Source organism: Pteropus medius, unplaced genomic scaffold, assembly GCF_902729225.1.
Source record: "Pteropus medius unplaced genomic scaffold, Ma_sr-lr_union100, whole genome shotgun sequence".
Lineage (NCBI taxonomy): Eukaryota > Metazoa > Chordata > Mammalia > Chiroptera > Pteropodidae > Pteropus > Pteropus medius.
In genome coordinates, this window is record NW_024340696.1 from 14,378,552 (window position 1) to 14,404,251 (window position 25,700).

The window sequence follows — 25,700 nt, forward strand, 5'->3', positions numbered from 1 at the left end:
GTGTAGCCAGACATGAAAGAACTCAAGGGGCTCAGAAAACCACTTTGGCTTGGGCGATATGTTTTCTTCAACTAGGGGAAAGTGAGGATCATTGAAGAGCCTTGAATACTATATAAATATTTTGTCCTTAAACAGAATTGGAGGTTTGGTTCCAGACTACCACAATAAAGTGAATATCACAATAGAGTCATATAAATTTTTTGATTTCCCATTGCATATAAAAGTTATAATTATACTATATTGTAGTCTATTAACTGTACAATAGCATTATGTCTGAAAAATAATGTACATGCCTTAATTAAAATATGCTTTATTGCTAAAAAATGCTAACCATCATCTGAGGCTGCAGTGAGCTATAATGTTTTTTGTTGTTGGAAGGTATTTCCTCGATGTTGATGACTGCTGAATGATCAGAGTGGTGGTTGCTGAAGGTGGCTATGGCTGTGGAAATTTATTAAAATAAGGCAACAATGAAGTTTACTGCACCATTTGACTCCCTTTCACGAATGATTTCTTTGCAGAATGTGATGTTGTTTGATAGAATTTTATCTACAGAAGAATTTCTTTCAAACTTGAAGTCGATCTTTCAAACCCTGCCACAACTTTATCAACTAAATTTGTGTAATATTCTAAATCTTTTTTTTTTTTTTTGTCATTTCAACAGTCTTTACGACATCTTCACCAGGAGTAGATCCCATCTCAAGAAACTACATTTTTGCTCATCCATAGAAGCAACTGTTCATCGTTCAAGTTTTATCAAGAGATTGCGGCAACTCAGCCACACCTTCAGATTCCACTTCTAATTCTAGTTTGTGCTGTTTCCACCACATCTGCAGTTACTTCTTCCACTGAAGTCTTAAAACTTCTCAAGGTCATCCATGAGGTTGGAATCAACTTTTTCCAAACTGCAGTTAGTGTTGATATTTTGACCTCATTCCATGAATCACAATGTTATTAATGGCATCTAGAATGGTAAATAATTTCCAGAAGATTTTCAGTTTACTTTGCTGAGATCCATCAGAGGAATCACTATCTATGGCAGCTCTAGTCTTGCCACATATGTTTCTTAAATAATAAAACTTGAAAGTTAAAATTATTCCTTGATCCGTGGCCTGCAGAATAGATTTCGTGTGAGAAGACTGGAAAACAACATTAATTTTGTTGTACATCTCCAACAGAACTCTTGAGTGACCAGGTGCCTTGTCAATGAGCAGAGATAATTTGAAAATTCTCAACAGTGGGCTTAAAATATTGAGTAAACCATATTGTAAACAGATGTGCTGTCATCTAGGCTTTGTTGTTCCATGTATAGAGCACAAGCAGAGTAGATTTAGCATAATTCTTAATGGTCCTAGGATTTTTCAGAATGATAAAAGAGCACTAGCTTCAACTTAAAGCCACCAGCTACATTAGCCCCTCACAAGAGAGTCAGCCTGTCCTTCGAAGCGCTGAAGCCAGACAAACGATTTCTCCAATCTTACTATGAAAGTCCTAGATAGCATCTTCTTCTAATAAAAAGATATTTCGTCCACATTGAAAATCTGTTGTATAGTGTAACCACCTTCTTACCTTAGCTAGATCTTCTGGATAAGTTGCTGCAGCTTCTACGTCAACACTAGCTGCTTCACTTTGCACTTTTACATTATGGAGATGGCTTCTTTCTTTAAACCTCATGAACCAAACTCTTCTGTCTTCAAACTTTTCATTTCTAGCAGTCTCACCACTCTCAGCCTTTATAAAATTGGAGAGAGTTAACATCTTGCTCTGGATTAGCTTTTGGCTTAAGAGAATGTTGTGGCTAAGTTGGTTTTCTATCCTGACCACTAAACCTTTCTCCACATTTCATTTCTTATCACTTGTGTGTTCACTAGAGTAGCATCTTTATTTTGCTTCAAGAACTTTTCCTTTTGCATTCACAAACTGGCTAGTACAAGGTTGTTAGTACAAGAGATCTAGCTTTTGCACTATCTCAGCTTTCAATATGCCTTTCTCACTAAGCTCAATTATTTCTAGCTTTTGTTTAAAGTGAGAGGTGTGTGATACTCTTCCTTTTACTTGGACACTTAGAGGATATTGTAAGGTTATTAATTAGCCTAATTTAAATATTACTGTGTGTCAGGGACTAGGAACAGGTGAGGAGAAGGAAATAGGGAGATAACCAGGTGGTGGAGCAGTCAGAACACACACAACATTTATTGATTAAGAAATTGGGGTATGCTTAAATCTGACAATAATGGACAAAAATGGAATCTGAAAAAAAAAAGTTGAGCTGTGGATTGATCAAAGGTTGATGTTTTGTGAGATGGGTATGTCTGAAAGAAAAGAAGAAAACGAAAGTAAGAATATTGGCAAGTAATTGGTTGAAGAAAGGTACAGTGAATTCTCAGGGAAAAATGTATAAAGTAAAAATCAAATAGGCTTAACGTGAAAGAAAATATAGGAATGCAGGGAGTGTAAGTTATGATTATAAAGGAGCACTAAATGACAGGTGAATTCAGTTTTGAATATGTTATTATGGCAATATGTTATCCAGGTCATCTTGAAGTAAATCTAAGTTTTGGTGAATGGGAAGATATGAGGCCATAGTCAAATATTCAACTTATTAATTTGTTTTCTTTATCATTATATCCATTTTACATTAGATCATAATAAATTTCAGTGTCTGGTCTTTGCAGTGTATGGCTGAAGTAGAGAGAAAGCAATTACTATTCAGAGAGTGACCATATATTCTGTCCCCCCCAAGTAAGTTATGTTTTAACATTATCTTAGCATAATTATGAATAGCATACTCTTTCACTCTTAGAAATGTCACTTTTAGAATAATTAATTTTAAGTTGCCTTAGTTATTGAGATTGAAGTCATCAGGCAATAAGAGCCTGGATTTCGAAATGGATCACCAGATCAACATTGATGTCACCAAATATAGTGGCTGAACTTGGAATAGGTAAAGAACTGTGAAATAGGTCACAAAGTCTTCCAAACTTATGAAAGGGTGATCAAATTAACAGTAGATAATAGATCTTGAGGACCAAAAATGTTTGTTATAGTATAGCTATATTTTCATAGAACCGGAGTCTTTTTCTTTCTTTCTTTTTTAACATATAGAGGGAGTAGTAATGGACCCTCAAGAATATCTAGGTACTCGCTGATTCCTCTCATACTCCTTAGTTATAGGAAAACGAAGAACATTTGCTCAAAAGAAATGTAATGAAAGTAGCATCCTTCAGGGAGCCCTGTTTTAGTGACTTTGGGAAGCTTAAAGGATAATAGAATGAGATTCCAGAAATCCTAGAAGGTGGAGGTAAGAAAAAGAGTTAAGGAAAGATTTAGTTAGGTGAAAGGAAGCACAATCTGGGTATTTTAAAATATCATTGACGACAGTTACTAATATTTAAAATATCATTGATGACAGTTACTAATATTTAGTGACCAAGCATAACAGGACTGTGTGAGGCATTATCATTTTAACTGAATACATGTTGTTTTTCTTTTCCAAAAGAATTGATCCTAGAAGTCTCCTATAGAAGGAAAATAGGTAACTAGAGGAGCTCAGGCCTCTCAAAATGGGTTAACTGCTTAAATTGATTTTACTTTTGTGCATGACTAGTTCAGGTGAACAGGTTGGCAATGAAACATACCAGTTCTCAGGACTGTCACTTCCAATTGGAAATAGCAACAATTTCTCGAGGATAAAAAAGATGGTTTGTTTTGGAAGGAGCCAGAAGGCCTCCAAGAAGAGGGTGGAAATGGAGGTGGTTTTAGATTGAAAGAGGAGTTCTCTTGAATATGCATTCGATTTCAGTGGGATAGTCAAGTTGAAAATATCAGGAGAAGTTGGAAAAATGTCAGAGTCGACACTCTGTAAAAGTCATGTTTAGTTTAAGAGAAACATTTGCAAACCACTTTCTTTGAGTAAAGAATTGGAATTATGACAATAAAAAGGAGCAGAAGAGAGCGAAAGGGAGAGTAGAAGGAGATAGAAAAAGGCAAAAGAGGAAATGCATTTGACCATAGTGAAGTGTTTAAAGAAAATAGGAAAAGTTAAAGAAGTAGGAAAAATATTGTACTTGAAAACAAGAAGATAATTTCAAGAAGCGCTGTGAAATACAAGAGCAATCATATTAAATGAGAAAAATGCCTTGACAGGTGTAAGGTATTTTATAAAAAATATTATACAAAACAATATCAGGTATAAGTTGTTCCACCAGGTATTATATATCAATGGACTTCTCGTGATGAGATAGTGTTACTGATAATGATTAAAACTCCACAGGCAGGTAACATTGCCATTATTAATAAGCTATGCCACTGAGTGAGTATAAAGACAGCCCTATTTTTGTATTCTGTAGCTGCTCAAGCAGTATTATCTTTGAGCTTTACAGTCTGCCTCATTTTTCCTTTCCTTCACTCAACAAATACTTATTGGTCTTCTTGAATGGAAAAACTGTAGGCTGATTGCTGTCTTTCAGAAAATATTGTCACATATCTGAAGACTGAATGGCATGTCTTTCAGCGGGGTGGGGGTAATAGAGGTGTAATATTTTTGGTTGTTATTCCTAACTTCGTATACATTATTAGGAACATTTGACTATCCAATGTGTATTTTTATAAAATTCCCAGCAACCTTATTTTATGAAACTTCCTTTATCTGTTTGCTAATGTGCATCATAATACCCTCATTTTGCTTGTATTGAACCATGTGTGTTTGCATATCTGATGGAGCATGATCATAAGCAAATAACAGCTGTGGGTGATTATCTCAAGGACTCTTGGTTAATATTGCAACTATTGGTTTAAAAGATAGGCTGAAAGGTAAGAACAGAAAATGCTTCTGGGTTTGGGGATATTTAAAATGTTGAAATAGAACACAAATTATGTCTCAAAGAATACAAATCCTCCTGTCAAGATGAGTCACTTGGATTAGCATTTCTTAAAACATATCCTACAAAACAGTAACAAGCAGGTTACTAATTTACTAAAGGGTTTCTGGTCAATCAAGTTTAGAAAATTTTAGATTAGAACAAGTTAAACAGGTTTCTTGGCTGAAAGATTTCTCAAAGCCTTTAATCTGATAATTTCCTTTCTGCACTAGAACCAAGGGGCAGAATCAGCCAGTTATTTGACCAGGCCATATTCATATACTTTAGGGATACTGGTGTTTTATAGAACAAATTTTATGAAATCCAGTCTTTGACAAACATAATGTATTACCTTATAAAGTTGTTCCAAGGCTTTGAAAGGATTTGTTTCCCCAATTTAAAAATTTTATGATAATACAATTTAATTGGAGATGTTTAATTTTTTGATTTGTTTCTTAGTTTAAATTGAACACACAAATAAACATTTCTATCACATATAAGCAGGTTAAAATCAGTGGACGATGTGTGACCAGTAGTAAATAATATGTTTCAATTTGCTGAAAATATGATTTTTCAGAATTCAGTGAAAAATAGTAGGCAATAGAACATGCTGGCTAAGCCTATATGTGAGGGAGAGAATTCGGCTGTGAACAAATACTAACTTTGACATGTACTAACTGTAAATTGGGGTAAGTTTCAAAACTTTTCTGTTCCTCAGTTTTCTCATCTGGAAAACTGAAAGCGTAATCATAGCTAACCTCACAAAGTGAATTAATAGATATAAAGCACATAAAGTTTCTGCTTATAGAATTGCATAATAAATGTTACAGACTTTATTGTTATATGCAAAGGCATTGTATTAAACTTGATAGATAGGGAACACTAACAACATGAATTAATAAGTTGAACTCAGAAAGGCTATATGTTGGGTAGACTAGTATTCAAATTTGGATATTTCTTCTAAAATATTAAAACTGAAGAATTTGATGTATTGTATAATTAAAATCATTTATCTAAAGATATGTTGTACTTTGCAAGTTATGACTCAAATGAAACAATTTAGTGTCATTTCTTAATAGAAACTGATAACTTGCTTTAGGGAAATTTATTAATTGAACTCAATTTCTAAACTAAAAAGATTATTATTTATATGCAATATTGAAAAGAATAATTTTTATTCACTAATTTCACAGGCCCAAGAACCATTTTTTAAATAAGGAAAGTGAGGCACAGAGAGGTGAGGATAATTAATCCAAGACTTTTTATAATTAATAATTTACAGAGCTGAAATTTGAACCTGGCTGCATATGATTTTCAACTGACTACAACATTACATTATTTTGCTATGATATTAAAGGAGTTTTGAATATAGGATTCAAGAGACATATCAAGTAAGTAGAATTTTTAGCTGTGTAACCAGAGTAGGAGTAGGAGAATGAGCTTTTTGGGGAGACATAGAGTAGAATTTCAGTACCTTAATCTATGAACAAGAAATTCTTTCAGATATCTTTCATATTTATCAACTTTCAACACAAAGGCATAGAGCTTTAGATCATTTAAATAATAGATGAGATTCAAAACAATGCACTGCTTGAAAAATGTTGACTAACTGGTTAAGTCTCCAGGTGCTACTCTGGAAAATTTAGGAGTAATATCTCTTGGGAAAATTTCATCCAGCTGCCTTTGATTAGAGAATAGAGCAGTCAACTCACAAATTTTCAGAGAAGCATGCATGCCTCCTGACTTGTGAATAATTAGTCAATTTGGTTTTTGATGGCCGTTGTCCAGTAACTATGGAGAACAAAGGAAAGACAAAGAACGTAGCAAAGATAGCCTCTTTTTCTATTAAATACATAGCTTTATACTATTTTCTGGTTGTCCCAGTCATGAACATAATTACAAAAAAAGTTTCATTAAGCTACGTCTTATTGGTATGAGCTTTGAATATTTCAACACTTACGACAACATTTAGAATGGCCTAAAAGGAACAATTTCATGCACAAACAAGAGAGCGATAGACTGGCTACTCATGATAAGATATAAACCAAGTATGCTTCTGTGTCCATTCATTTCTTTCAGAATAGTTGTTAATTCTTCTGCAAGGCTAGAATCTTTTTTCAATATTAATTACTTGCAAGTATAGACTACTTTTAGTTTTTTTAAATAATTGGATTTAGCTAAATTTGATTTTTGTTGAAAATCATTTATTTCGTATTAGCTAAATCCTACAAAGGTTGGAAATACATTTTAATTTATCTAATCTTCTCATTTATTTGCCTAATAATCATTCAAAATCTTTACTTACAGCTCACCCTTTTGATCCTGTATGACATATATTAAACATCCATATTCAAATAATGATTCCTAATTCATTGTCGAGTATAGAAGAGATAATGACATAACTTATATGTCCTTAAGGGAAGTCAGTATTCAAGAAAGATTAATCATAAGTAATCATAAGAGTTTCTATATAAAAGCTGGAAGAAAGACATGAGTTTCAGTACAAAACGTTACTTTTTCCGATTTTAACCACTTTGCTTTATTAATTCTACTTTTATTTTTTAATTAGTTAAACAAAACAGTTGCTTACTCAACCTTCAAATTATGTGCATATCTTTTGACAGAACATTTTACTACTACTCAATTCATTCAACAGAAATAACGCACACATATATAAAGATTTTGTGGACTAAGATTATCTATAAAGAATTGTTTATAACAGTGAAAAGTTGGGAACTACCTAAATATCCATTTGTAGTTTCCGATTTAAAACTGTATGGTTAACTATAAAATGGAGTATTATAAAACCATTATAAAGAAAGTTAACTAAATCAACTGATACAGAAAAATGATTAAAAATACTACTAAGTGAACAAACACAAAAGCAGGGTATGTAACATATAAATATATATATATATATAGAAATATGTAAATTATAATTTCATATTTGTTTAATAAATCATGTCCATCGTGGTTATCTCTGTGTAGGATGGGGGGTTCAGGACTTTCCAGTGTACTCTATATATTTATGTACTTGATATTTTTGGAAAAAATTAACTTTTTTCCTCTCTAATCAAATTATAGAGACAAAAAGGGAAATAATGTTGAAAATACATTTTAAATTATATGTATATAATAAAAATTATTTTAAACAAGTATATATAATGAATTCTTGGTTATGTTTATGAAATATAAGCATCATTTATTCTCCTTAAGCAATAACAATCCAGAGACAAATTATCATATTAGACAAAACATATTTTTTCTCTTAAAAAAGTATTCTAATTTTTAAAAAGAAAAAAAAATATATGCACACATGTGAATACATATGCATATATGTGTGTATCTACATATATGACATGTGTATATGCAGATAGATATAGGATATATACATCAGAAGTCATTTCTGAAGCAGATGAGCACATATATCTATATTCTCCTTCTAATCCTGCAATTTAGATGACCTAGTTTCTCTGCTCGACCAGAGACATATAGTTAGCCATTTGAAATGATGGTAACAATTCTATGTAGGCCTGTTGATGGCATTTTGGGCATTCCATATGCCAGTCAATAGAAATCTATACGGATTTGCAGTCTGATTACTCTTTTGATTTCAAAAATTACTACTTAAATATTTCTAGACATTAAAAATCTTTCGAATCATTTAATATTTTTTTTTATTGCTGATGTTTTGAAAAGGTCCGCCAATGAGTAAGCCTGAATTCAAATTCTTTATATGGGGAAAATAAAGAATACTCTCCATGTTGAAGTATCATTCTGCTCTGTTAACAGCCACAGGCAGGCCAGAGGAATTCAGCAACTCAAATAAATTAATTAGTGGAACTACCAATTAATTTGCAGCCCATTTATCAGAAAAGCTTAATGACTCTGACATAAGCCCATATCTCATTTCACAACCTGCTGTACCACCCCTGCTCCCTGCAGCTGTTCCTTGTTGTTCTGTAGAATACCAGCACACTCCCAAATGCTTGCCAGAATTGGTGTCCCCGGGTTTTCTGCACCTCTGGGGTAGGGGCCTGGCGGAGATGTGGGCCAGCTGATGTGGCCATGATGCCAGACTTTCCTTTTCTGCTCAGTCCTTTTGGACTATTTACACAATAGTAGCAGATGGTTCCTTATTCTCAGATGTTTTGCAACTCTCAAAAGAAGAAGAAGAAAAAAAAAAAAGGTTTTATTGCTGTCATTCCATTTTTCATGTTGAAGAAAGGTGAGATCCAGAATGAAAGAGAGGTCCAGAAACGCATGTGTACTTCAGTGAAAAATCATAAAACATCAATCCTAACTTCCATTAAAGAAAAAAGGAATTATATACTCGGCAGTTTCCACATATCGTTCATTCAGTCTGTTTTTAATAGCTTATTGCATCCTGCTTATATTAGAAACAAAAAGATAAGTGAAACATGGAGGTGCTCTCTCTCTCTTATAAATATAGATTGATAGTCTCATCGTTCATTTTCTTTGGAAAAAAATAACTCCAAAAAATTGCAAAAGGAAAAACCAGGAAGCAGTCCCAAACAGTAGCTCTTTTCATACAAATGATTATTGAAAACGTCGCCCTTCTGTACTTCCATTCCTGCTGCGACAATGTCTCTTCTTCACTCCAACTGGCTTCAACACAAACCTGGACTTTACGTGTAAATTGCAACTTGTAATCTCCAAATTTAAAATCGGCACTCGTTTTCACTTTGTGTTACCACCTTAAGGTTTTTAGGTAACCATATTATTTAGGTCAAAAGAGTAACAGAAGTGTTAATCAATAATTATAACTAACATTATCTTCCACAGGAGTTGCTTAGAAATGAAAGTTATGTTGTGTGTCAAAAAGTTCTGTCTGATTTTGACTTTCAGAGATTTATCTGATTCAAGAAAAAGAAGTCTAGTATTCACTATTCGTTACATATGCAGAAAATGAACAAGACATAAAAGGTAATATAGAAATAAAGATTAAGAATTCAAATAATTTAAGAGGAATGACTGTGTGAATGTGTGCGCACGTGTGCGAGTATGTGAGGGGTGGGCGAGAGAGAGATAAATTGATTATTATTGCTAGGCCGATAGGCTAAAGGAACATAAAGGCAGCTAATAGCTCAAACGGGGGGAAGCAGTTTACAAATTTAGGCAATGATAATCAGAAAATTAGATAAAAGTGTCATGGAAACTAATAAGAGAATTTAGAGAAATTTGGGTAGAAGCTGATAGAAGCTGGCATGTAAGAATTGCATGTGAATCTATAACCCACTAGCCAATCTCACAGCAACATCAGTAGGGCACTGTTTCCTCCTGAGCATGAATCCTGGGTTGGAATTCTTTTCAGCATTGGGTTTCCAAAACTTATCATGAATAATGTTGGCCCATGGGATAAAACTTAAATAATTTATTGTTTCCATCTAGATCAAATGTCTAAGTGCCATCAACCAGGAATAAATACCAGAAAAGAAAAAAACAAAAAACAAAAACTATAATACTAAATCAATTCCCTTCAGTTTAAGAGGAATATTATGAATTTTATGCTCAGTATAAAATATTGTATAAATCCAATCCCATACAATAATTATCATTTCTTTATATAAGCACTGTATATGTGTGTATATTCTATTTTATATATATATATATATATATATATATATAGAGAGAGAGAGAGAGAGAGAGAGAGAGAGAGAGATTGAGGAAAGGAGAGATTTATTTTTATTAGAAAATATTACTACAAGAGGGAGACAGGGACTGCTGCATTGGGGAGGGAGGCTATTTCAATAAGAACACTCACTATAAGAACCACAAGCATCTCAAAGGTTAGTCAGAAAAGAGCTTTCCTTTTATAGGGAGAAGTAAACAAGGCTAGAAAGAATGAGATGCCAGTAAATGGGAAGAAACGATTATTTGATAGAACAGTATATCAGAGGCTGTTTTGCTTGAGGTCAGCCTTTTCCCAGGAAGATGTTTAAGGAGGGGTTGTAGGCTGACTCAGGTTGAGGGAGGATAGTTCTAAGTTCTGGGGCCCTGAGGAAAAGAAAGAAGCTTATCTAAAGTTTGATTAAGTCTGTATACCAAAGACTTTTTTCTTGTTGTTTGGTCCAGATTGGTCAGTGGGTACAAGCAGTTCGACTAACATTTATGAAGCAATGGATAGGAATTTAGAGGGCTTGTGGGTATACATGTCATTGGCAAACAAGGAGGGCATCTGTGAATCTTTTGCAAGTCACATGGGAAAATGTGGTGCCTTGCGATAAGCCCTTTAAGACCACAGAAGGGCTGGGGGATTTCTTAATCATTGTCATTTTCCAGAGCACCAGGCTGATATAAAATATAACAGTGTCAGCGCCATACCCTGAGGAATTTTGTCTGTTCTGTTTAGTATTTATGCCCAGTACCTAGCATAGCATCCAGCTTGTTATTGGTCTTAAATATATATTTTTGAGAGGTCAGAACTGATGTTCTTATGGGAAGAGAAATTACCTCCTTCACAATTTTCCTAAGTCGATAAACAGGTGACCTTCTTTTAAAATGCATTCAGTAATATACCTAAATTCCTCAAGTAGAAGAACCACATTTCAAAGATGTCACTATCATCACCTCCTTTTGTAAATGAGTTTTCATTTACGGAATGGAATTTGAACTCTCCTAAATAGTAAGATTTTTCTTTTCTCATTAAGAACTGGATTCTATTCTTAGCCATTATCAGATATCAGATATCAATAATATTGATATTATCAGATATCAATAATATCTGATAATTCATAGCACTTTGTACACTTCAAAGTGTTTGCACAGACCAATGAAACAATTTTCATTTGATCTTCACTGTGACTCCATGAGGTAGGTAAGAAAGTTTTGATTATACATGATTTAAGAAACATTAAAAATAAAACCTAGTAAAAGTAGTGTTTTTATGGTTTTATAGGCATTTAGAGGAGAAAAAGAGATTATTACCTAGGTCAGTGTTTCTCAACACTTTTTTAAAATCACTCCAGATAGCCTTTCAAAACAGTTTTTCCTAGATACCTATTTTTTCTAATCGTGAATTTCTATTATTACAGATAAACTATATATTATTTTATATACTACATGTATATTTGTGCATTTTTCCATAAAATAGGATTTTTTTTTCACCCCAAAGAACCAATTTTTACGTTCTTGGAGATGACATCTCCCTGTAGAGAACACATGGCTTCGTTTGACAATTTTCCCCATGTTGTCTCACATACCGTGAGTACCTACATTGGCATTTGCATGGCATATACTCGCTTATTTAATTTACAAAACAAAATTTACTCCCATTTTATAGATAATAAAATCAAAGTCCATAAAGCTTAAATGATTTGTGTGATGACACATATTTAGTCTATGCTAGAGAAGAGATGTAAATAAAATGCCTAGCCTTCTGTGTTCTTTTGAACTATTATAAAAGAGCCTTCTGTGTTTTGTATCTATAAAGATTTTCTATGATAAGTAGACAAACATTCAGCTACCAAGTGTAATACACTCTCCCAGTATTCTAAAAATATCTAATAAAAAAGAAAAATCTCTGATCAAAGTTAATAAGCTTCTCTCCCAAACACACTGAGTGCAGTGATGTGTGCTCTATCGATTTTGGAGTATTGTACAAGGACCTGATATTACAATTGTTGTTCAGAAAACATGGGTAGACTCTCTCAGGTGACTGAGTAAATTAATGACCTGTTTTTCTCAAATATAAAATATGGAATAAAGATAGATTTTTAAAATTTTTCTTGTTAGAAAATGTGTGATTCCTAACAAAGAATAATACATCACAACATAGAACAAAGTGCAGAATGTGTGTGGGTCTATGTTAAACTGATAATAAAGATTTCCCTCTAATATCATTCTATTGCCAGTAATGCCAATTTACAGATCTTCTGTCTATCTGGTTACAAGCTTTAGACGTTAGAGATAGTATCCAAGGAGCCTGATGAGGATGAGGTGTAAGTAAGCTTTATCAGTGGGGCTTAATGTTCCAAAAAGTGAAGGGTTTCTTTATAAGGCTGGACTAGAGAACGTAGCTGAGACCTAAAGCAATTTGGGAAGTTCCCTACATACTGAATTTTGCCCTTTCACCTACCTTTCACCTGTGAGAGGAGTGGCTTCCTCAAATCAGGTTTCATGAACCATAAGCCACCCAACCTCACAAACTTTATCACCGGAAAAACAGAAAACCTCTAAGCATACTAGCTATCCATATGAGAAGAGTAGAGGGGGTGTCTTTGATTATTTTGTAGATTCAAGACACTGGGAGAGATCAGAGAGAGCGAGGTAGAGAGAGGATGGAGTGGCGGGGGGATCTTTTTATACTTTTAAAAGTGGTAAACACACTCACACATATAGCTCAAGACATCACATTCTTACTATATTCTTTTCTTGGGATATAGATCAAGTAAAGGAGGGTAAGGAGACTAAAAGAATTCTCTCTCAGCACTGCCCCTGCCTGGGGAGTGGAGAGGGATTTATACCAACTAGTAAAAGGAAGATGGAACAATAAGACTTTCCAACTAAAAACCTTTAGTAAAGCGGGTGCTTTGAGCTGTTATTCGATATTAGTAATAGTCATAGCTATTTGAGTTGCAAGTGACAGAAAATCAATAGAACTTGTTTTGGCAAGGAAATTAATGTATTGGAAGAATATGAGGCTATAACTTGTAATAGGAGAAGTGGTTGAAAACTAAACAGTAAGAAAGAAAGGAACAAATAAATTAGGATGCCACCAAAACTTATTGTATCCATTTGTCATGTCGGGCTTCCTCTGGAGAGCATACCTCATCCATGCATGGGCTCTGTTTACTTCAGACCACTTGACAGGATCCACAGTTATCACTGACAGGTAATGTGACTCATATTCTAGTGAAGGACTCTCTCCCCTTCAGTTCTGTTAAAAAACAAATCTTGTAGACGAACTCTCATTGGCTTAGCTTTGGTCATTAGTTGGGCTCAGTCCACTGGGGCATGAGAATAGACTACAGTAAACCAGTTGAACTGTGACCGGAACCACACTGCTGAGAAGGGGCAGCAATTGTGGGGAGTAGATATGATATGAGTACAGCTTATCTGGGCATATCTGTATGTAGGTGGTCAGCTTGAGAGATAGACTGACAATGGATCAGAAAAAAACTACCTTTTTTTTTTTTGTAGCATTGGTGTTGAGTATGGCTATATCTATCATTTAAAAAATGTAAAATGAGAAAAAATATTAAAACAATAATTGAATTAAAAGCGAGATTATTCACATGAAAATAAGTTTTCAAGTACTGGAAGGTTTTACTTTATTATGCCTTTTTGGTGGGTATGTGTTAATTTATAAGACATTCATTATTAATCTCAGATGCTGCAAACAGCACACTATGAACAGTTCATATGGTTGCCAATCCCTGAATGACCTGAGGACATTTGAGACTATCCTATGAAGAGAACATTGGTAGGATGCAGAAACAGTCTTCCACTATAGAAGTCCTAAATGCCAGACATTCTCTCCTCCAGTTTCCCTTAAGAAATGTGAATTTGACCAATTCTTGATCTACCCAAAATTGAATCACAAGTAACTGAGCCAAGGATTAAATACAGCTGGCAACAGAAGCAGAACTATCCAGTTTGTGGGGCACCAGGAGAAACTGGCAATGGCCACCTTGATGGACTAGTTCTGGGCTCTGATATTATCTCTAAACCTTGCACGGTCCAGTTTTCTTTATTCCTGCTTATCTTCTGAGCCTGGTTTCCAGCATTCTGGATTTCTTAGCACTAACCAAAAAGCACATAATAATTTTTTTTTCCTATTTAAATAAGTCAGAATTAATTTTCAATGTTTGTGACCTAGACCTTTGCTTGGTATGCAAGAAGAACTCAAGTCTTAAGAACTATAGCCCTCTAAGAATAAATCACATGTAATAATAAAACCTCTTGGAATTTATTTTCAGTTCAATGAGAAAATAAGGTCAGATTTATATATGGTTTGTCAGAAATATGGTTCTGTGTAAAGTATACTAGCATTTAGTCTTTGTGAGTGATATTAAAGCCATTCTTAGGATATAAGAAGACACTTATTGGTCAAGACTTCTAGTCTTTAAACATTTTATATAAGGTGATTTTTTTTCATTTGTAGCTTGTAAATTGATAATTGTCTCACCAACTGTGCGAAGTTCTAGAAATATTTTCTCTTTCGTCATTAATGTACAACACAACTTTTATTTATAAATTTAAGTATAACAGAACAGAAGCACCAAAGAAATACTAATACTGAGAGAATCATGTTATCATGTTAAGTGAGGAATTGAAACTCTAATGATTGCAAAATCCAAGTAGGTCACATTTATTCTATGGTCCAGAATATAATCATATTAACAGAGTTTAATACCAGCTTTCTACTCCAAGCCTTCCAGAAATTGTTTGATGAATGCAAGGGCTTATTGCTTGATTGATCTCATCTGAAAATCTTGTCCATAGTCAAATCGTTCAATTTCAGATTGTAATTTTATAACTTATATTTACAAAGACACTCTACTGACTATATAGGCTCAGCAGAAAATTTCTGCTTTTTATTTAATTCATAGATATCACGTAATAAATTTCCAGGCAATTAGAACTTCTGATTCAATTCTAAATTCATATGTAGATATGCTTTGTATAAAACATCTGTTCCAAGAAGTTTGTATAAAAATTTGTCTTAAATAAAATTACATTTAAAATGTTCAATGAAGTATAATTTATCTTTCTAAAAAAATTTGTCTTAATATTAACAATATTTCATTTTGAATAATAGTTTTCAGTACTGTTAGCAGTTTTAATTTTTGAGGCTATAAGCAATGAAAATACATTAAATTAGCTTTAGATGGGATATCTGGTTATATGTGATAATGAACAATATGGGGTAATAGGAAGTAAAAGGTCACTTTAATAAAGACAAATACATCTATAAAGGATACTTTGTAACTCAAAAGAAGAAATAACAAATCATACATAATGTAAGCCATGATATAGAAAAAGAAAGAAAACTAATAGTTGCTGGTCACTTTTGTACACAATTGCATGTTACCTATTTAACCCTAACAATAGTTGAAGAGAAGGAATTACTATTTCTGTTTGTCAAATTTTAAAAAAATGCTCAGTGTTTAATTGGCACATGTCATATATCTAGTAATTAAAACTTTGAGATAATGATTTTTAATGAAAATTAAATACAACTTAACTGCTCTGAAAACTATTTCTTTAATGGTATACTACAGTGGGCATTTAATACATATTTGATGAATGAATGTATATAGAAGAATTAAATAATTTTAAAATAATCATTTTGACTCTAATGTATATATCACCAATTATCTCTATACACTTCTCAAGTTTTTGAATTGTTTTCCAATACATTAGAATATTTCAAGACATATAGAAGAAACCACATCAAGACTGGTTGAGGAGCGGAGACTCCTAACGAACTGCTCCCACACCCACGTTATAAATGTAGAGGGATATCATGGCTATAGGAGGTCCCCCGGAGGAACAAGGGGCCTCAACCCCATGCCAGGCTTCCTATCCCAGGGTTCCAGTGCTGAGAAGAGCAGTCCCCATAACTTCTGGCTATTAAAACCAGCAGAGATTGTGGCTGAGATTGTGGCTGAGTGAGACGGAGAACTGCAGGAGTCCCAGGTGCTCCTCTTAAAGGGCCGGTGGGTGGACTTACTCACCGAAAGACTCACTCACTCTGAGCTTCAGCACTGGGGCAGCTCAAAAGGTGCCAGGGACATATTGGGGAGGAACTGAATTGTCTGGCTTCAGGGTGAAGACTTGAGGGGAAGCTTTCTGCCAGACAAAAGTGCTGGCAGAAGCCATTGTTCCTTTGTTGATCCCTTCCCAACTCAGCCTGAGCTTGCAGGAGGGCATCAAATCTGAATCTCCATCAACCTGGCTAACACTGTGCATCCTGCCCTGGTGATTCCAAGAGACCCACCCCACCCAAATTGTGGGGCCCACCCAAGCTGCTTCCAGTGGCTTTTCCATACAAATGGCCTGTCTTGGCTCATGCTGTGAACTTTTCTAAATCTTTCAAAGGTTCATAAATTTCAAACAGGCAGCATGCTGGGTACCTCTTGCTAAGCAGCCCCAAACCTGGCATTAGCAGCAACTGGTCTCGGTTTGTAGTTTAGCCTCTCTCAGGTATCTTCAAACCTAGTACAAGTGAAAGCCATCTGCAGATCACTTTGTAGCTCCCATCAACTGGGCCTGGGCAGGGCACAGCAGTGGCTGACTTTGGCCTGCACCAGAGCTCTTCACAAGATGCCCCAGAATCCACACATCAGATGGTCAGCTTTAGACCACACCAGAGCACCACCCAACCACTTCCACAAATGACACACCCAAAGGGCAGATTGGAAGACACCAGAGCAATGTGAAAGTGAATCCTACTCTGTAGAGTCAGCCCTTGTACAACGGCTCCTCCACTCTAGTCATGGCCATTACTCACAACCAATCAGTCTGAAGGTCGATCCCTCCCACTGATGTGCCAACAACAATCAAGGTTCAACTATAAGAGGAGGGCACATACAACCCACACAGTGGACACTGCTGGAGCACCTGGCACAGGTGACCAGGGAGACTGTGCTACTGGGCTGTACAGAACATTTACTACCCAAGCCTACTCTACCAAGACTGAGAGACATAGCAGCCCTATCTAGTACATAGAAAAAAACACACGGAGGCAGCCAAAATGGGGAGGCAAAGTAATATATCTCAAATAAAAAAAAAAAAACAAATTCCAGAAAAATAAGTAAACAAATGTAGACAAGCAATCTATCAGACACAGAGTTCAAAACATTAGTTATAATAATCTCAATGATCTCAGTGAGAACTTCAACAAAAGTATAGGAAATGTAAAATTAATATAAAAAACAAATAAGAACCAGTCAGAAATGAAAAATACAATAACTGAAATAAAGAATACATTAGAGGGAATCAACAGTAGATTAGATAAAGCAGAGGACCGAATCAGTGATTTCAAAGATAAGGTAGCAGAAAACACCCAATCAGAACAGTAACAAAGAAAAAGATCAAAAAATGAGGATAGTTTAAGGGGCCTTTGAGACAACATCAGTTATAACAATATTTACATCATAGGGGTACCAGGAGAAGAGAGAGCAAGGGTTTGAAAACCTCTTTGAAGAAATAATGATGGAAAACTTCCCTGACCTGGTAAAGGAAATAGACATACAACCCAGGAAACACAGAGTCCCAAACAAGATGAACCCGAAGAGACCTATATCATGACACATCAAGTTAACATGCCAAAAGTTAAAGACACAAAATGAATCTTAAAAGCAGCAAAAGAAAAGCAGTTATTTACCTACAAGGGAGCTCCCATAAGATTGTCAACTCATTTCTTAACAGAAACATTGCAGGACAGAAAGGATTGGCACAAAATAGTCAAAGTATTGAAAAGCAAAGATCTACCACCGAGATTACTCTACCTATCAAAATAATCATTTAGAATCACAGGGCAGATAAAGAGCTTTCCAGACAAGGAAAAGCTAAAAGAATTTGTCATCACCAAACCAGTATTACAAGAAATGTTAAAGAACTTCTTTAAGAAGAAAAAGATCAAAACCATGAATAATAAAATGGCAATAACTACATATCTATCAACAACTACTTTAACTGTAAATGGATGAAATGGTCCAATCAAAAGACATAGGGTGGCTGAATAGATAAGACCTTTGCATATGCTGTCTACAAGAGACACTTCAGATTCAGACACATAGACTGAAAGTAAATAGGTGGAAATGACATTTCATAAAAAGAATATTTTTTTTAAAAATCTGGGGTAGTAATAATTACACCAGACAAAATAGACTCTAAAACAAAGGCTGTAACAAAAGACAAAGAAGAATCCATTAATTGCACTCCTGGGTATTTTTCAGAAAACCCAAAACACTCACTCAAAAAGACATATGCATCTATATGTTTATCACAGCATTATTTACAATAGCCAAGATAAGGAAGCAACCTAAGTGTTCATCAATAGATAAATGCATAAGCAAGAAGTGGTGAATATATGCAATGGAACATTACTCAGTCATAAAATAGAATGAAACCTTGCCAATAGCAAGAACATGGATGGACCTAGAGAGTATTATACTGACTGAAATAAGTCAGACAATGACATATATCACGTGATTTCACTTATATGTTGAAATCTTAAAAAGTAGTAATAAATGAACAAGCAAAACAAAAACAAACTTATAGATACAGAGAATATTTTGATGGTTGCCAGATGGGAGGGGAGTCGAGGGGATGGGTGAAAAAGTGGAAGGGATTAGGAAGTACAAATTGGTAGTTACAAAATAGTCATGAGGTTGTAAAGTATAACATAAGGAATATAGTCAATAATATTCTAATAACTATATATGGTGTCAGATGGGTACTAGATTTATTGGAGTGATCTCTTTGTAAGTTACATAAATATCTAATCACTATGTTGTATACCTGAAACCAATATAATATTGCATGTCAATTGTAATTGGAAAAAAAATTTAATTATTTAAAAAAAGACAGAATCAGATGACAAGAGAAAGAGAAATTGAAAAAATGTTCACTTGCTTATGTATTTATATACCTATATGATATATAACAACATCGTGGCCTACGGTTCCCTTTTCTGAAATATTTATAATATTCTTTAGGTTTTGTCATCATAGAAATGACAGTTTCCAAGGACTTAATTCTCTATAATTTAGGGTCTAGCTCTCCACCTATACCTCCAACCAGAATACATTTGTCTCTGGAAAATATTCCTTCTGACACCCTCAAAAACCAGAGTTTGTGTACTGATGAGCTTCTTTGAACAGAAGGCATACTACGCTCAGGAGAGTTGGTATGTTTCTTATTCAAAGAAAGTAGATTTATCCTAAATCGAATCTAAATTGGAGAGGAAGTATTATCAGCCCATAGCATAGTCCATTATCTTATTTAATTGGAAATTCATTTCATTATCACTTAACCTAAATCAGAACTGTTATGACTTCTGAAAAAAAAAATAATAAAATGAGATTTTTTCCATTTCTGAGAAAATCTTAAGCAGCCTTACTTAGATCTTAATCATTTTAATTTCTAAGAATAGAGGATCAAAATTATAGCAGCCAAGAACAGAAGTTTAAAAAGAAAATCATCGAGATATGTATTGTTTTCATCTTTGTTATCTATGTAGGAATATTTATAGCTTTTTAAATCAAAATTTATTTGAAGAAACCCAAATATGCAACAGCATCATGCAATGTTTTTCAAATCATTATTTTACGTCTCAGCAAAGTCTTAAAGTCTTCTTTAATTTATTCAGCCTTTCTAACATGGTAATCTGAATAGTATTATTCATAATAATGGAATTTTGCTTTCTTAATTTATCTTCCACGACTAACTCTATCTTTATTCTTTCTCTAACGCTTTTACCATGGTGATTATCAACCACAGTAGTAAAGCCAGAAGGATTCGCAAGGAGGGAGTTTTTTTTTGTGATTTTAGCTGCTTATGTTTTTTCAGCTTTTTTCCTTGATTCTATTATAATAACTCTAATACATTACCTGGAGTTCTTTCCACCTCTAATTCTGTTTATTATAATGTGAATCGTGATCCATGCCTACAACCTTCTCCCATATAGAAAGATCATTTAAAGTAGAATGGTTAAAAATGAAAAATAATTCAGTAGAATAACCATCGGTATTTCTAAGCTAGCAAAATTTAATTTTATAAAGAAAGTAGAATGTTATTTTTCAACAGATGTCTTAGTGAATGCCCAACATCTAACATGCTTTGACTTAATAACATGTCTTATTTCTGGAGAAAAAATTGCTAAGATGTCAAAACTGAATTGCTACTGTAATATGGTAAACTGCTTCATGAAACAGTTGTATAGCAATGCCAAAAATTAAATAAAACTTAAATTAAAATAATGAGTTTCATTTTTATAATTTTAAAATTTTCAAAAATTAGTTCCTCAAAATTAGACTACTATGACATTAATAAATATATGTAATAATATGGAAATCATACATTTCTTTGGTCTATCCTGAAAACACTAAAATGACTTAATGTTTATTGTTTTCTTTCCAATTGGATAACTATGTTTACATTCATATAATTGTATATTTTAATATTATACACGTGTATGTACATATACATAAATGGAGAAAGCTTGAAAATTAATATTTTGTTTTGCTGTAAAAAAGTTGAGTTTGTGATAGCTTACACTATCTTTATTGCAAGTCATTACCTACTGTTATATTTTTAAAAATTGTACTATTTACCAATTTCATTAAAAATATAAAACGAAAAAAAAAAAATTGCTGAGCTCCACTTTTATGCCAAACTATATTAGACATTGGACGGAAGTAAACATAAGTGACATCATTCATATCTCTAAAGTTTCTTATCATAGCCAAGGAATATAAATATTAAACAAATAAATATCATGAATCTGACTGGATTAAAAGGAAAAACAATAATTTATATCCAATTTAAAAAATGAATATTTGAATTAATAATAGAAAAATTTTGAAAACTAATAAGTGGAAAAGTATATATGAAGCAAAGATCAATTTAAAAATTAACAAAAAGTTGATGCAGCAATATCAATGTCAAATCAAGTAGATTTCAGGAAAAATATTAAATAATTAATTAATGTGGCAATTATTAATTGAACACTTACAATGGATAGATTGTTGTACAAAACCAACAAATAAAAGACAGACAACAAAATACATGCTTTAAATAGTGTTGCAAATGACTGTGAGTGCTAGGAAGAAACATAAATCAAGAAAAGAGGAGGGCGATAGGAAATTCTAAGTTTCTGGTCAACTTGAAATTTTAAATATGGTGCCTAGAAAGACCTCACTGAAAAAGTGATATTTCAAGAAAGATAGAAAAGAAGAGAATTGAGGAGTCATATTTGTGTCTCAGGAGACAGCGTCCTAGGCAACACCAAAAGCAAAGGCCCTGTACTGGGAACTTACCTAGAACATTTGAATAAAATAAAGAAGATTAATACGAAGTTGAGAGTGTTAAGAAGACAGCATTAATAATTTTAAAGATGAATCATGCTTACAACTAAACAACTAAACCAAAAGAAGCCATAACATTTGTAGAGGGTGTTAGTATAATCTACCCACGATATGACTCAGCTCTCCAATTTTCAGGCAGCGCTGCATTTCGAATGGGATTTCACCAACTCTGCATTCATAAAGTGGGTCCTTATTCATCTAAACATTATGTTTCAGTGCTCTAGTCATGTTGCAATATATAGATTTAGCTTATATCTTATATAGTACCCTGTGATGGTCACCTATATTGTGTCTAATTTTGCTAGAACAATAACATTAACATGAACATCTTGTTACATACCACCTTGTACATTTGTTCAGAAGTTTCCCTTAGATTCATTATTGCAAGACTGCATAGCATGTACATATTAATTGCAATAAGTACTTTTGATTATGCTTCAAAAGTGTCCTTGCCAATTAATATCTCACCAGCCACATAGGAGGAAGAGTGACAATATCGTGCAACTTTAGTTTCTAAAAAAAAATAATAGGTATAATTAACTTTTTGATGTGATGATGGTGATCTCTTTGTTTGATCTATATTTCTTTGTTTTTTCCAGCATGACATTGTCTATATTTTTATTTGTTTTATTATTGTGTCCTTTTCCAGGAATATTTTTAAAATAAGTTAGCAAACTGATTATAAAATTCCAGAAATTTCCAGTTATACTTTTCTTCTATTGCTTCTTGATCATGCCAGGCATAAAACATAATTCAAGAACTGCAATACATTGTAAATGCCACAATAACTAATGAATCAGGAGTGATCATTTACCATGGCTATGTAAATATAAGGTAGGCAGTGGGCTGGGTAGGAATCCTAACTCAGTAGTGTGTATCTGTATCTATCTTTTTCTTTCATTCACAAAGAACATGTTAGAATGAAGGAGAGAGTGATGCTAAATTGGTAATATATTTAAATAGGTTTGAATATAAACCCAAAAGTTAACCACTCACAATCTATTGTGATACTATAATCATTATTACTTGTGAAACCCCTGTCAACTGATGGCAACACTCATGTCATGTTCTAAGTTTTTTCCATTGAATCAAGGAGCTAAATTATACTACTATTTTAGTTGCTATTCTCAATAAATATCCATATATACATATACTGAGCACATCACCTGATTGTCTGAATGCCCACTCAACTCTATAATCTTTGCTACATCTGTCAGTTTCATTTCTTCACTAAATTTTGAGGAAAAAATGACTCTTCCTGTTATTGTGCATCCCTTGTTAAAAATGTGTTAGAGAATTAGGATATCTAAAATTGATGTTTGCGTCTGGCATCATAATTTACTATTCACAAGTCAGGACCAAACTTGGGGAAATATTGCTGCTGCTCCAAGGGTGTTCTAACTAGAGTACCTCTAGGGATGGTTTCAGATTTTGTAAATTTGATTTTGTAAATAATAACCATTTTAGGAAACTTTCTGATTCAGGCATTTAATTAATTTGTTTCTATGACTTTTGTGTGACTTTCTACTCTGGAAAAAAATTGTAATCCCAAGCCTACAAGATGAGTTTATAAAAAAACAACATTTTCTAATGGGTAATACATACTTAAACTGGCAAACTAAAGTAAAATCCACTTACAGCATCCAGGGTTGTTATATATCTTTGCTTCTAACATTTATCTTCTAGCTAATAGAAATAAATGCAATATTTCTCATGTAAAACATCTACATTTTATATATAAAAAATGTTATAAAGATATTCTTCAGTGACTGTAAATGCCAATGATAAAGAAGAAAGTTTGATTCAACATAGAATTTCTTTGTGCTGTGTGTGTGTGTATTTTAACAGTAATTCTCTATGTTTAACCTTTTATGTCTGTCTTATTGAGTCACAACTATGATAGAGTTCTACCTCTCCAATACTAGCACATGTCTTACTCATTTATTCTTACTTATTTATTCAAGTATTTATGGAATATCTATCATGTGCCAGAAATCATAGGCCCTTAAGATATTTCAGTAAACAAAACTGTTAAGGAATTATACAAGCTTTATGAAAATCTTAGTCAAAACTTTCTAATTTTAGAAAAGTTGTTCCCCTCATATCTGGAATCTGAGCAGCAGATATCTCTTGTGTTTAGAGAAGCTAATAAGATTAAATGATGTCATTATTATTTTAAGAGGATTCTCTGTTCCTGTGTAGGAAATTAGTATGCAGTATCTGAACTGTAACTTTATGAGAAGAATTATATTATTATACCATAAGGGGCCGAAAGTTGACAATATATTTTTAGTTTATTTAATTTAACTTATTTATCTCAGCATTGGCACATTATCTTAGTCAGCTTTCAAAATAATGTGAACCATGACCAGAGTACATGAGTCTGGCTAAGAAGAATTCATGCTGAATGGCACAAAGTTTTAGGCTACCAACAATTGACCCTTTCATATGTGGCAGTGGAGCATTTATAAATGGTATGATGGTATTGATGCCACTGAAATTAACTTTATGAATAATGAGCATCAGTTCAAAGTTTCTGATATAGTAAGTTGTCTGTAAGAGAAAAACATGCTATGCTGAAAGATATATAGAAATTAGAAAAAATGATTTTATTTACACAAGCACATTACATAAAACCACTGGTTTATGAGTATTCCTACTTTACATAGAATTCACATTGTATGCAGGTACTTGTTACCTGTAACCCTGTAGATGTTACCTCTCTTAATTCATAAAATAAGTGACTTTTCTGATGTGATATTCAATTTTAAATCTCCTAACAGAAAGTCAACTGAAGTTACCTACTAAGCTAAGAATAAATTAGCTCATTCTTCTATCTTAATATTATATTGAATTTGAGAAAAACATGTTAAGTAAACAAGGTTGGTATTTACTGCCATCCAAAACAAAACTTTTTTTTTTTTTAAATAACCCTACTTAGAATTTTCACAGACTCTCCTGAGATTTAACTCTTTTAATTGCATCTTATAATGTCAAAGAAATATCTCTGATATTATCTCAAGGATTGATACACCTTGGAGTACAGTGGGAGAATTATTTAGTGAAATTTATTGGAGATTAATTTATTTGGATATGCTTTATCTCGGTCATCTTCTACAATGCTAATATATTAACTATGTCATTGACAATCAAGATAATGGAGGGTGCTTAATATTGAGGTTAAAGTGATGTGACCTTGAGTTACAGCCTCTTAACTGTTCTATGTCCTTTATCTCATCACATCTTTGAGTTTCAAATACATCATCTCTAAAATAAGAAGATTGGAAATGATAATCTCCACAGTCTTGTTTTATTCTTAAATGTAGTGCCTGTAAGATGCTGCTACAATGTCTAACAAAAATAACAGACAACTTGAGGGCTCTGTGCACTCTGATAAATGGCCACCTCAAAATGTGGATACAGAGTAGATTATAATAAAATAAGGGATAATATAAACATATTTAATCATTATAATCTTTAAATACCTCAGTGTAGATCAAGCTAAACAAAATGGTAGACATTGCCTCAATTTTCTTTTTATTTCAGAATGAAGCTTCTATATTTATTTGACTATAATTTCCATATTTTTATAAACTGCATACACAAAGGAAGAAATAACTTCACTTATTTGAAACATCATTTTTCTCCTTATTCAAAAGAAAGTCCATGGCCCATCATTTCAGCTTTATACTTGTCAGTAGCATAATTTACCAAATTTGTTTCTCTTTTTATTTCCATATCCAAAAAAACTCCCAAACTAGATAAATCCATCTATTCGTTC

At 33.3% G+C, this 25,700-nt stretch overlaps 1 pseudogene; it reads right to left on the reverse strand.

Annotated features, from left to right (window-relative positions):
- Positions 1 to 333: 333 nt before the first annotated feature.
- On the reverse strand, positions 334 to 8,929 carry LOC120609282 (tigger transposable element-derived protein 1-like; annotated as a pseudogene).
- Between the last annotated feature and the right edge of the window lie 16,771 nt (positions 8,930 to 25,700).